Source organism: Tamandua tetradactyla, chromosome 5, assembly GCF_023851605.1.
Source record: "Tamandua tetradactyla isolate mTamTet1 chromosome 5, mTamTet1.pri, whole genome shotgun sequence".
Lineage (NCBI taxonomy): Eukaryota > Metazoa > Chordata > Mammalia > Pilosa > Myrmecophagidae > Tamandua > Tamandua tetradactyla.
Window position 1 is genome coordinate 71,241,872 of NC_135331.1, and position 14,239 is coordinate 71,256,110.

General features: G+C 38.7%; 1 protein-coding gene across 1 annotated transcript in view; it reads left to right on the forward strand.

Moving 5' to 3' along the window:
* Nucleotides 1-445: 445 nt before the first annotated feature.
* NLGN1 (neuroligin 1) overlaps nucleotides 446-14,239 on the forward strand; it is a 714,506-nt gene continuing 700,712 nt past the window's right edge. Inside the window, exon 1 of the mRNA XM_077161064.1 lies at nucleotides 446-1,104. The gene's annotated coding sequence lies outside the window, so the exon portion shown is untranslated. The remainder of the gene's footprint in view (nucleotides 1,105-14,239) is intronic.

The following is a 14,239-nucleotide window of genomic DNA, read 5'->3' on the forward strand; positions in this document are numbered from 1 at the left end:
AGCAAATTCTTAGGGGTTTTTAAAAGGCAGCATCACTCAGACTGAGGCTTCTTTTGATCTCCACAGTTATTCAGGAAACAAATACATTTGCTTCCAAATAACGGAGCCACCCCCCAAATTGGCCTTTTAGCTATTAAATGCCATAGCGGAAAATTCTGAAGAAAAAAGATGCAATACTGGAGAGACTCCAGCACAGAAGATGCTGTCTTTAAAAGTAAAACAAAGGGGAGAGATCAGACGATTTCTACAAGTAGTCATATACTATTTATGTTAATCTGGGCTCAGTCTTTTTTCCCGTTTAACTACTACAGCAGTCAGTTATCTAGAAGGGGAGGGAAAAAAAAAAAAAGTGAGAGGGAATGAAAAAAAAATAAAAAAAGATCCCTGCAATATCGTCTCCAGCCACTAGGGGTATCTTTGTACCATTTTTCACCCTGCACCGATTTGGAGTAGAAACCTATATTAGGGGAAAACCAGGGTCCTCGGCATTTTTGCGAGCAGTGCACCCAGAATCCAAAAAGATTTTAAAAAGAAAGAAAGAGAGAGAGAAAGGAAAGAAAGAATCCACAGTTCTTCGGTCATCCGAACAGGGCTACGAAATCGCTCCACTAGACATCAGCACCGGGAATTCATTTTTGAGGTCAATTTCCAATCGAGATAAATCTATTGGATTAGTAGGATTATTTGATTGCAGCTAAGAAGTAACGTTGTTTGATGATTTGTGTTTGTTGCCTGATGGTCGGATTTAAGTGGAGGTGGCTTCGGGTCCCGAGGATTCTGAATCGTAGTCACATCTGGAAAGGAAAAAGGATCAATCGACACGTTTTGGAAGTGTCCGTGGGTGAATAAAAAGGTGGAGGAGGGTTGTAGAAAACTGGGGTTTGCGGCTGCTTAAAGGAGGAAAAAACGGAAGCGTCTTGCATCCCGAAGCGAGAATTACCGCGTCCTCAAGATTTTATAAAAAGCGTCTAGAAACTGGAAAACACTTTGACCATTCCAGCTGGAATTTGACGGCGAAGTGTTGTAAAAACTGTCTCCTTGAATTACTGGAAGGGGACTGGGGCACGATGAGGGGGCTCCCTCCGTGGATTTCTGTTGCTGAGGGTAAGTTTGTGGCTGTTTTATTGGGGAGGGGGCTGCCCGGGTCTGTGTCACTGTGCGGAAGGTGATGCGGGCGCTGCGCCCCGAGCCGAGGGACGACGTGGGGCTGCGAAACCACCTCGCGCTTCTCGGGGCGGGTCGCCAGGGAGCCACCTAGACCGCGGCGTCGGCGGGGAAGCCGAGCCGTCCTCCAGGCTCTCAACTTCGCCTTGCAGTGCTCTCAGATGAGGGCTTCCTCCAGGATCCAGTGGCTTCGCCTAGGGATACTTTAAGGAAGAGGGGGCAGCGGTGCCTTGGAGGCACTGCGTGGGGAGGGGAAAGTCCAAGTCCAAATTGCTGCTGCTTCCGCCGCCGCCGCGGCTAGGGCGACTGTCTTGGCTTCTGGGGGAATTTCGCTGGGGGGCTTGGCCGCTTTCATCTGTCCCCGTCTCCCTCTCCCTCTCCCTCTCCCTGCCCCCTTCCTCCTCCCTTTTTCTTCCGTTGAACAGAAAAGGGTTACAGGGTCATTCCATCGGATAGAGACGGTAGAGGTGGAGGACTGGTCACGCATGTTGTCTTGTAATTCACTCGCCTGACTTTCCATCGCACAGTCCGAGGTAACTTTCTCCGAGTTGGACGAGTCCAAGACGGCGTCGCAGCCCTTTTGCCGAGGGCCCAGGCTGCCCAGTGCACCAGGAGCCGGCTGCATTTCTGACGCGTCCCTGCCCTGCCTGCCTGCCTCGCCGCTTACTGCCTTTTCTTTCCGACTGAGCTGTGCGCTCTCCCAGACATTTTCCTACATCTGAATTCAGGGGAATTGTTTTCCTCTATATTTATTGTACGACTTTTATTATTATTATTATTTTGTAGCTCTTAAGAAAACTCATCTTTATTTGTAGACGGAAGATCAATTCCAGCACATATAATTAAAATGAATCACTCAAATTAGTGACTATTAATTGACTTAGAAAACTAAAACTTGCTTTAGAATCCGGAGAAGCATACTATTCTGAATCAATTTTGGAGTCTACATGGGTTCAGAACAATTGCCTATAAATAACCAATTTATTTAAGGGATGAATATAGAGTATATATGCCCAGTCCTGTGATAAATAGGTTAATGAACCCACCCCCTTTCCCTCTGACACCTCAGTATAATAAATTTAGTTGAATTTTTCTATTTACGGCCATTTGTTAAATTTTTAAACGTTCAGACATTCAAGTGCAATGAAATAAAGTGGAGATAATTTTTAAAATATAAAACACTGAATTTTGCACCTTTTAATCTTTTGAAGAAAAGCATAAAATATATTTTTAAGGGTGTCTATTTACGGATTGTAAAATGTATGTAGATACCTTTAGGATTTCAACACTGAGGTGTCTCCATTATATGTGAACTCATTAGAAGGCAACTCTTCAATGTCATCTGAAGCACACTCATCCTTCCAAATACTTATTTCAGGAATTCCATTTATATCAGACGTTCTGGTTATTAAAGGAGGAACCTCACCAAACTTTCTTATTGGATTTGTGTGTGTGTTTGTTTCTTAAATCTAATTCTGAAGCAAGCACATGCTTTTCCTATATATTTTGAAGATGAAACAACAAAATATACAACTTTTGTCTCCCAAGAACACTGAAGTATAAAAGTTAGATACTTCCTGATTCTGCAGGCTCTGTGCAAGCTTTTCAAAGGATTAAAGAAATAGCAAGGAATAGTTTTTGAAAGATCAATTGGTACTCCTTGAAGAGATATCTTGGAGGCTGGGTTTGCCTTTAATTCCTGCTGCTCTAAGTCACGTGCTTTATGTGCAGTCTGGAACTAGTAGAATGGATGTTATGTGTATTGGTTCTTTCTAGCCACAGCTCTAGCCACACAATCCAGTAATATTTAACATATGCTTTCAAAGTTTTAATTTTAAAAAGTCAGCTAACGGGCGGGCCGCGGTGGCTCAGCGGGCAAAGTGCTTGCCTGCTATGCCGGAGGACCTCGGTTCGATTCCCGGCCCCAGCCCATGTAACAAAAACGGAGAAACAGAATACAATAAAACAAGAAAATGTTTAAAAATGTTTCCCTTTCTTCCTTCCTTCCTTCCTTCTATCCTTCCTTCCTTCTCTCTGTCTTTCCTTTAAAAAAAAAAAAATAAAATAAAAAGTCAGCTAGCAAATAATAGATTTGGTGAAAATAACCAATAAATAATGAAAGTGAAGGGTAGGTGGGTTGAGACTTCCCTTTTTAGAGTAATAGAGAACATGAATGTTGACAATTGACTATTGATTTAAAAGTAGATGGAAAATTTAAAAGATGAAAAAACTTTTCTAAAGGTTAATTTGCGAAGTTTGTACACATTGAACTAGTGGTCCTGGAATGTGTCAGTGCTAAAGCAGAAGCCTTAGCTGAAAATGCCTTTTAGTGGTTGAACAATACTTTTCTCTGTCAAAAATAATTGATGTTTTCTACTCATTCATTACATTCTCTTTTGGCAGTGGGAAAGAATAGGGGAAATTGACCTGCTCTTTGGTATCGTCTTTTTTGGGGGGGCGGGTGTCTTCTTTGTTTTTCTTCAAGAAGTTCCTATCCAAAGCTTGGATTAACTCTGTAGGTGGTAGATTCCAACCTTGAAAGCCAATACACCAGTAAATATGGAAATAAATTAAACAAAAACTGACACATGACAAGTTTTAAAGCCATAGTCAGTAAATGAAGTGCAAAGTATCCAGTTAGATAAATGTTCTCCACTAACAGAGTGAATGATTCTAAAAACTGTTGAAAAAAACTGAAGAATTTCCTTGGGAAATTAATTGCATTTTGTGCTATCTTATCTAAACACGTGATTTTTGTTATGATAATTAAAAAGAATATGGTGGCCTTGGTCAGCGGTTCTTCAGAGTAACACAGAATGGGTTCGTTTAGAGAAAAAGAATGGAATTCCCCAAGTGGCTCTGCAAACTGGAAATACATTTCCTAATGGAAGTGACAAGAAATAGCATTGTGTTCCTCAAAGCTTATCACTATGGAGAAACTGATGCTGAATTTGCTATAGCATTGCTTGACAGCGGCACCTGTCCCTCGAAAGCTTCCCATGTGTTCTAACTGGCCTAACATTCAGGGAAGGCGAACACATTTACTAAAGCTTCCTTCTCTGATATTGAGATACTCAAGAGAGTTAAATGTTTCACATTAACCAATATTTTTTAAAAGACAATTACTAGGCACATTTAATTGGAAGCAAAAAAGAAAAAGGCAATCCTTTTTTAAAAATGATTTGCTGAATTTTAGCACATGGAATCCTAAATTGTAAATCTTCCATCTCTTTTTGCCTGATTAAGAAATGCAAAGAAAAAAAGGAAAAGAAAAGAAAGCTTGCAATGATTTTGAAGTTTCAATCTTTATATCTCAAAATAACAAAAAATAGTGAACATTCTTGATGAATCTGGGGTATCATTTTTAATGACTCTTAAAAGATAATTAAACATTTTTGAGCAAAGAGGGCTTAATCTTGTAGGATGCAACATCCTCAACTGTTTCTAAGAAGAATGATTCCTTAACAGTCACAGGTTTGGTTATGTTCATTTTGTTACTAATGGAATCCCATGGACAATGTCAAATATGACTATATTGTTATAAAAAGATGTGAATTATCACTGCCTTCACGAACCCCCTTTCCCCTACATACCATTTGTTAGCAAACTTGTGTGGAAGAGAAGGACTGTCAACTCTAAGCTCAACTGAAGTTAGAGAAAACTAGTAAATCACCCCAGGCATTTGAAATTATTTGGCATTAAACTTCTGAGGGATTTTTATATGAATTCTTTTTACAACAGTCAATATAATCTCTTCTGTGTCTATTTCGTTGCATGTAGGAGAAATTCTAGTCAATGGCAGAACGCTTTACTGCTGCCATTATTGCAGATTTTATAGATCAGAGATGTGTCAGCATGTTAGCTTCAGCAGTAATGCCTCTTTTGTGTGAAACCTTACGGGCCTTGCAGGCATCTCTCATTCTGACACTCATAAAACGTTCAAGTCTCCATATTTATTATTTAATTTTCTTCTTATGTATAGCAACAGAGCCCTTCAGTATATGAATGTGTAGCCAAAAAATGACAGGCAAGCCTGGATGGGACTAATGAGTTTTAATAATACACATATTAGAAATTGCTAAAGGAAGTTTAATTAAGAAAAACAAGTTGAGCATGAAATTCATTTTGGAACAAATGCACGTTACTGCCACAGATGTAAAATCAAACACCACAATGATGTATCACAGGAAATAAAGTTCCAGGTTAAGGCTAGATCTACTTAATGCAGTTGACATCCTGGGTCCTGCCTTTAAGATGATAAGCTTGGATTTGAAGTATGAAATAGACAAATATATATATTTTTCACAGTGTTTTCATTTTTCTCTGGTTTCTATAGCAATTTTAGCTTAGTATTTTAGCTATGTATCCAGCCACACTTTTTTTTTTTTTTTTTGGTACAAAATACTAGTTCCCTTAGCACAGGTCACACAGTAATCTTTTCCGTTTCTTAAGCCTACTTTTCTCATGCCACATCTGCCTGCAATTGGGACTATCTCCTGGGGCCAGAGCCCTCTCTTTGGCTTTAAGAACTGTTTATTTATCCATTTACCTGCATCTATAATTCCGTTTAATCTTTGGTATGTTTTAGAAAATGAGTAGATTAATTATTTGCTTGTTTATTTTGTTGGGATCAGTGTGTGTGGGGGGTGAGGATAGGAGATGGGGAGCAAATAATTTGGGGCAAATATTTTCTTAGAATGTAGATTTCCTACCTTCTGCCCATATCTAAATGACATAGATACATTCTGAAAAAAGTAGAGAAGTAGGCAATACCAAAAAGGTCTTACGTTTGTGCCTCAAACAGCTGCCTTTTTGGAAACAGATGCTTGATACCACTTAGGTGGAACAGCAGCGTTTCTCTTTTCTTCCTTGGTAGAAAACCCAATAAGTGTTGGGTCTTCAGAAAAAAAGTTAGTTGTAATGTTTCAATGAGATTTGAACATCATTTTTTAAAAAAAAATAGGAGTGGGGAATACTTTTATATTGTCATATAAAATATTCACTATGCTTAAAAATTGAGTAAGGTCAAACATGAAATCAGGAATATTGATTTAATAGTCACCATTTGGGATTATCATCAGTGATAAATATTCCCTATAGGACAATGACCTCTCCTATGACAGAATTGACCAAGAAACTGTGATTGCTACAAAAGACATTGACCAACAGTTATAACAATATCCACACCTGAAAGTAACACTTGAGCCATAAAAAGGAATAAAGTTCACTTCAGTAAACATCTGTCATTTTTAATTTCAATCTGTATTACTTAGCTATCCAAAACTTGACCCACAAGTGACAGTGCTATGTATCCTTCTTCTTATGTATAAGAAGTCACCAGTTTCATTGCCTCTTTAACTGTGCCAAGTGTTCTTATGCATATGTGATTATGAGAATGGATGCCAAAAATATCTGTTATTTGTAATTGTGGTCTTTACTAATGACGTCTGAAGACTTGTGTATACTAGGGCAAAATGTTCTGTATAGCTGAAAGAATACTGTAGTAGTAGTTTCTATGACTTCCATGATGGCAGGAATTTTTGTGTGGTTTGTGCAATGCTGTGTGTTTCTCTCTGGGACTGAGCATAGTGCCTGCACAATTATTGGTAATTAATAATTCTTTTTGGATGAATGAAGAGACATGGGCTGTAGTTCTGGAGGTCAATAACTAAATATATAGCCTCTTTACTTGACTAGTATTTGGACTTCTCACTTTTGCTTTTGTTTTATTTTGTTAAACATATAACCAGTTATTATTTGAATGGACCAGATATTTTGGAGTCGTGTACAAAATTCTGAAAGTAGAAAGGAATATATTCAAAAGATTGAATTTTAATCAAAGATGAGTGATTTGATGTTTTTAATGATCTTTATATATAGTTTATTTAATTTATTCTGATAAGTTATTCAATCAAAACTTACATTGTATAGTGGAATTATTTCTATTATAATTTGCTAAAAGTTACAATAGATTCATTTTCTACCATGAAGATACGTGATATCTCAAGGAACTTCAGAAGTACTAAAAATTATTTCAGACAGGTAGAAAATGGGTACTAAGATGATTTTATTTAAAATGTGAAATTTGGAATTTGGGATTTTTTACTTTTTTTTTTAATTTCTAAATTTTGCAAATTTTCTTTACCCACCAAGTATCAAGTGCCCCTTCCCTTCCCTCTATCTCTTTTAACACTTTATATTTCCATGGTTCCTATTGCTCAATATTATTCAAATGACAAATTCATTTAGCACTTATATTCCATGCATATTTTACATTCTTGATAATATCTGTTCGTTACGGTTCCATTACACAAATGGCACAGGAATAGAGCATTGTATGAACTTTGTTGTTTGTATTATTACTAGTAGAACTGTAATATGAAGGGAAATTTAAAGATGTGGATAACTGAAGAAGATTGCTAGTGTGATGTTCTTTCCTCGTTGGAGCACTGGTTGAGATCCGAGCTGCATTTCAGCAGTGGTAGGAAGCTGTTGTCACTGTTTGGTGCCTTATGTGAGGGGGTTTGATGGTCTTAGTCCTGTTCCTTGTAGACAGTTGCTCCTTAAATAACAGTCATTATAGTATTTGCCAATTCCAGTAGAAGCTGAGACTGAAGGGGGACAAAGGTTTAACTACCCTCTCTCTGCTAATCATCCTCCAAGGGGTCAAGATTGGCATTCCCTGGCACAGGGCCATGCTGACAGACTTAGCACTAATTCTGCCAAAGTTGTAGCTATTCTCTGGCAACAAGGGCTTTTTTAAAGAGGACTTTAATTAAGCGGGGCATCAGGAATGGCAATTCTCCACTCTCTCCAAGTACCAGCAACTTAGTAGAAACAAAAATAAGCTTAAAGAGTGAATTGAGAATGAAGCACAGCTCTTGAGTTATGCTAGCTTCTCTATAAAGATACTAGCAAGCATAATTAAGTTGCTTCTGGAAACAATGACTTGTGACCCAAAGGTGGCCCCTTTGAAATAAAAGCATCAATTTAATACCAAGGGAGGTAATCAACTCTACCTGGCTGTCTCTCCTGAGCTCTTGAGCGATTATTCATTTTCTTCTTGGGTATCAGAAGGTTGCCAACTGGTTTTATAAACATGTCCTGAAGTATTTTACATATGCATTAAAATTGTTGCTCATGCCTTTTAAACAATATATTTTTGCAGTAATTACGGCCCCTGTCCCCCCATCTTTCTGTTTATATGAGAGTCAAGACTCCTAAGTAGAATCCAGATGAAAACTTAATATTTGAAGATTCTACCTGAGAGTAGGTTCAGAGTAAATAGAATGTAAAACTTATTTCATATAGTTCAATAATGGCTTGTTTAAGCTTTTTAGCCAAATGCATACATACAAATCAAAAACCAAACAAAAGAAAATAGGGTACTTCAATATTTTAGCCATTAGTTTAATAATGGTAAGGCAGAAAGAAATCACTTTTGATCATTTTTTCTTTGGATTGTCAGAAAAGCTGTTATGGCATCCCACTATGACCCCTTCCAAATGATGAAATTAGCCCCAGCCTGTATGGTCATCTATGCCTACCCCCTCGTGGTGAGGAATTTTCCTTATACTTTAATTTGTTTTACCCAATCTTGCTGCAACTCTAATTAAGCTAATGCCTTCACGGTGTCAGCTATTATATACAGATGAATAAATAAAATCTGGCGGTAAGCTTACTTGATGAAAAATGATCAGCCAATGAGTGGGTCTTTCATTCAGAAATATTTTCTGAGAACCTGCTGTGTGATGAATTGTGCTGGGAATGGGTAAAAAAAAAAAATCGACAATTCAGAAGATATAAGCTCCATTGGCCAAAAAGTAAAGCAGGCGTGCACGGGTGGTTCAGCGATAGAATGCTCGCCCTTCGTGCAGGAGACTCGGGTTCGATTCCCAGACCGTGCACCCCCCACCCCCCCAAAAGGAGTAAAGCCAGTCTGATTCTGTCATTTTGGCGCTTAAAACTCTTCTCATTATACTTGGGATAAGACCTCATATCCCTAAAATGGCCCTCAAATTCTTGAGTTATTGACTTCATCCTTTTGAGCCTCTCATCCCGCCCCTTTCTCGAGTCATATGGGTCTCTCTGTAATTAGAATGCCCCACACTCCGTGGCAGTTGGGTCTCCTCTTTCCTCTGACACACTCTGTTCTCTGGTGTTCGCCTGCCAACTCCTACTCATCCTTTAGAACCTAATTTACAGGTCACTTCTCAGGAAGGTCATCTTCCCACTCTAGAGAAGAGAAGGATAGCCACCCTCATAGCACCCTGCAGTATCCTTCCTTGCATGCAGTGTATGATTAAATAGTTAGCTGCACCATCATCTGTAAAGTGCTTGTCTTCCTTGCTGAGCTGCAGTCTCCATGAGAATGAGCACAAGGCCTGTGCTGTTCCTATTTGCGTCCCCAGCGCCTGGCACCAGGTATCTGAATGGAAGGGTGGACAGGGAAGCTGATGTTATGAAATTCTGGGTTTCAAAAGTACCATTTGTTCAGTCACTAGAGGGATACTAAGTGCTCTGAGAGTTGAAGGAAGGAGGTGTTTTTATGACAAGGGGGATTAGAGAAAGAAATATTGTTTCAACTAGGCCTTGAGGGATGCTAATAAGGGTTCCTCCAGGTAGAAGGTGATGGGGGGGTGGGATATGCCCTGAGCAGGAAGCTCTTGGGGAACAAGTTAGAGTCCATTTGCTGACCGCAGCCACCCGCGCCGCGTGTTGCCTTACGTTGGTATTGTTTTGTCACTGAAGAGAATTTGCTACCAGGTATAACTTCCTCAATGTACCTACGTGTAATTCTTTGTTAGTCTTTAAAATATTTTGCTGGCAAAATTATTTCCTCCATATTGTCAAAATTTTAGTTTGCCTCTTTTCTGTAACATTCTATTTTCCCCTGTCGTTTTCTGAAATCACTGGCATATTTAGAGTAGAAGTAGCCCAAGGCAAAAGGGATGAATAGAAGCGCTTTCATTTTCTAGAGGGGAAGGGAGAAAGGGATGTAACTCTGGGAAATACTGAGGCCTGCCCATCCTATCTCCTAGAAGGAGGCTCTGGGCAGATCTGAAGAAGTCAGCAGGGTTTATCTTTAAAGTCCGTTAGTTCTTTGGCTTGAATCCTCTTCTATATGCTGAAGCTCACAATTCCCATATAATTTTGCTTTAGCTTTCCAGTGCTCCCATAGCTTTGTATTTCTGCTCTTCAATTTAATTACATGTTAAATTATCAGAGACATGATCATTTCTACCCCATGATATCTAGGCACAGTTTAATGAGGTGATGCATTTAATTCAGTGTCTGAGTCCATGCATAGTTGGTGCTGGGTGTTAATCCAGCTATTAATTAATGATGGCCATGACAAAGTACACTTGTCACCACATCAGCTCTCCATGGTTATATGTTGGTACAGCTGCAACGTGGGCCACAGTGTCCCTTGGACTTCTATATGATGAAGGTCTTGAATTTTAATATTCCTGTCCCAGAGTCTTAGAGTAGACTGCATTTAGCTTTGGTTCTAATCTCCCCACTCCTCAAACCCCTTCTCTCTTTCCTTGTGCCCTTCTGGTACTGCTTATCTCCTGACTCAGATTGAATTAATCCATTCAACACTAGATTTCCCATTTATAATAAGCTTGGCTCTTTGAAATTCTATTGTTCTTTCCTTATTTTTGCTAATTCTTACTTCTATCATCTACTGTCTCTGCCCCGGGCTATGGAGCTTTGCTGGAAAAAGTCTCATTGCTGCACTGTTTAGAGCTGCCGCAAATTATACTGATTAATTAACCCCAGCCACAGCATCTTGATTTCCCTTCTGTTGAGGTTCTGTGTGTTTCAGCCCCTCACGTCCTCGGTCTGGGCATATGCTTTCATTGAGTTGATCTCAGTGGGGAGCCAAGCAAAATGGTGTGTGCAGTGCACATACTTTGGAGTTAGGCAGTTCTGGGTTTCTTTCTTGGAGCTGCCTCTGCCTGGCTGGCGGCCTTGGAAGAGTTTTCTAGCTTCTTTAAGCCTTAGATCCCTCGTATGAAATAAGAGTACTTGGCTTATAAATGTGTTGTGAGGGATAAATGCCTGAAGCTTGTAAAGTGCTTTGGATAGAACTTGGCAAATAATTGATTATCTATGATACTAGTTGCTTTTGTTATCATTATAGCAACATAAATTGTTGAATTATCCAGCTGATACTTCAAATTGAACATGCATTAAAATTGTTTCTGGTTCCTTTCTCACCAATCCATTCACTAAACTAGTGGTTTTATGATCATGTCATCTTTATGTTTTTAATAATCAAACCCTAGTGAGTATAAATTACATACATACAATCCTACATAAATATCCCTGTGCACATTGTAATAATGCCCCCCCAAATAGACACTCAAATGATGAAAAGATAAAATCAATATTTTAAATGCCCTGAATATTCCTGAGGCCTTTATTCCATTATTAGTTAATATCTCAATGAACATGGGGTTCCTTAGAACAGAGTTCACAGTTAATGAAATGGGTATAAATCCATATTTCAAGTTATCTTCTTGAAATTATCAAGTATTTTTGTCTGACTTTTCCCATTAGATAACCTTTGCCTTTAGTCTTGCAATGTAGCTGAAAAAGAGGTTGTATTAGAAGTAGAAGTTTATTTACACTAGTTTCTTGTTCTTTATGTTTGAATTGCTAGTCTTTTTTTAAATCTATACTTAATTTGTGGGGAAATTTTTAATCTATTCCAACGTCCCGTTTCATGAGAGTTGCTTTAGTTACATGTCAATTTTTAAAAATCTATCAATCCACTTATGCAATGATCCACACTCTAACACATCACTATATTTTGAAAGAGAACAACAGCAATAAAAAATGACACTGCATTGTGGAACTGCCCCCTTCCCTGAAGTGCCATATGCATCACATGACCATGTGAAGACATTAGTTTAAATCATATGTTCATATTGATGAAGCTTAATTTCTTTTTCTTTTACATATAAATTATAATAAATAGAAGTTCAAATGATGCTTCTCCCACCTCCGTTGATCATCTTGTAGGGTGTTTTGGAGATCCCTGCTACAAAATACTGCCAGTTTGACTTTTGTGTGAATAAACTTGAAAATATTATTCCCATGCTAGGAATATTTAATGAATTTATATCATCCATTGAATAAAAATCCCAACTCTTTAGTCTATTAAGGAAGGCCTTGCTTGATTTGCTCCAGCCTATCTTTCCAACCTCATCCAATGTTCATTCATCCTTACTTACTCCATTTTCTAGCCAAACTAGACTGTACCTCTAACAAGTCTTCTCCCTCTCTGATATAGTTCAGTTTTTCCGGGGCTAGTGGGGGGAGAAGGGGAAAGACTCTGAGATGGAGGTTTGCCAGCAGGAAATTTACTGGGGAATGCCATTGACAACAACATCTGTGAGGATGTGAAAGCATCACAATCAACTACCCCCTCCCCAATTCCACAGGGAACTCTGGAACTAGAAGACCCTTCAGAGTTATTCTGCCTTGTGGCAAAGAGGTTAGGCCTTTGTATACTGCTGTGGGCCAGCCATTAAAATAAGGGCTGTTCCCGGGAGTGTAAGCACCACAGTATCCACCACACATCCTTTCCGTCATTTCTAGAATGTGCCCTCTGCCTGGCATCCTTTCCATGTTTATTTGAAGCTTATCCACTTCTTTGAGACCCAGCTGAAATTTCTCCTAATTCATAAACACTGCAAGAAGACCTGTCTTCTTTGAAACCCTAACAAGCCTTGTGCAAATCTCTCTTGCATTCATTGTTTATTTATCTTATTTTTGAGGGATTACTATGAGTGAATTACATCTTAATTACCCTAAGTACTCATTTGCTGTGGGACTCACAGGTGTCAGTTTATAGTCATTGACACCCTTAATTCAGGCAAAACATATAGTACAGCAACGGCAGAAAGAGGATATGCCCTGGATGGAGTCAGGAAATTTCAGACTTAGTTGCCATTTTTCTCACACCATTAGACTACATGAGATATCCTTTGCCTACAGATCTTGAACCATTATCTGCATGCAACTGAAGCATCTTGGTACAAGGAGGCCCTGAATTTACTGGTGGTTGGGTGCTCTCAGTAGGCTGGTCACGTCAGCACATTCCAGCTAAGCGTCCAACCTTGGCCATTGAAAAGCACTATGCTCCATTGAAACCAGGTGCAAATCATAAATCCAATTACTACAACTAAACACTTTTGACAGACTAGCATGTTCTGACCTCAAAACAACTCTCAGATCCCTGGCTACAGCGCACTGTCTATCTTTAGTTAATATACCATATAGCATTAGCCACTGGCCACCGTCATTCTCCAGGCAGCTCTGGCGATGAGGTTGCTGTCAATCCAAATCATTTGAATTTAACTCAAGATGGTACTAGATAAAAGATGGTCACATGGATTTTATGATGGATGTAAATATATATATTTTAAAAAGCCAAAAGTCTTACCCTTAAAAAGGAAATTCAGTAGGAGGGAGTTAGATTCAACAATAAAGACAAAGCCAGGTAAATAATGATAAATTGATGATATATTAAAAAAAAAGATGCATAAAAGGCTATGTAAAGTTAGAAGTCAGAAACCTCCTGCTGGTCTCCCCATTCGTCATGTGTTTATTGAATGCATGTCAAATTCAACCCCTCATGAGAACCATTTTTATGTGATTTGTTACCCTCATAAGTAGTAAGCTGCTTGGGAGCAATGGCTAGATCTTTTTCATCAGCTATTCTGATGAACTAATGAATGATGAATTAATGCAAGTGAGATGACATATTCCCATATGATACCATTTTAATATTATGCTTTATTGTATCTTATTCCTTCTAATGGGAGTATATGTGTCTTCATCCAAAGGAAGGAATAATGGAGAAATTTAAATACTAGTATCTCCACTAACTGCAATGTCAGACAAGGCTAGTGCTCTGTGGATGGCTAAAATAATCTACTGCTAACATGTGACTTACCTGATCTGCTGTGTAAGGCTTTTCTAACCCCATTATATTAATGTATTTATTAGTATTTGTGTGCTTGTGCGCATGTATCCCCTGATACTAGCAAATACCAAG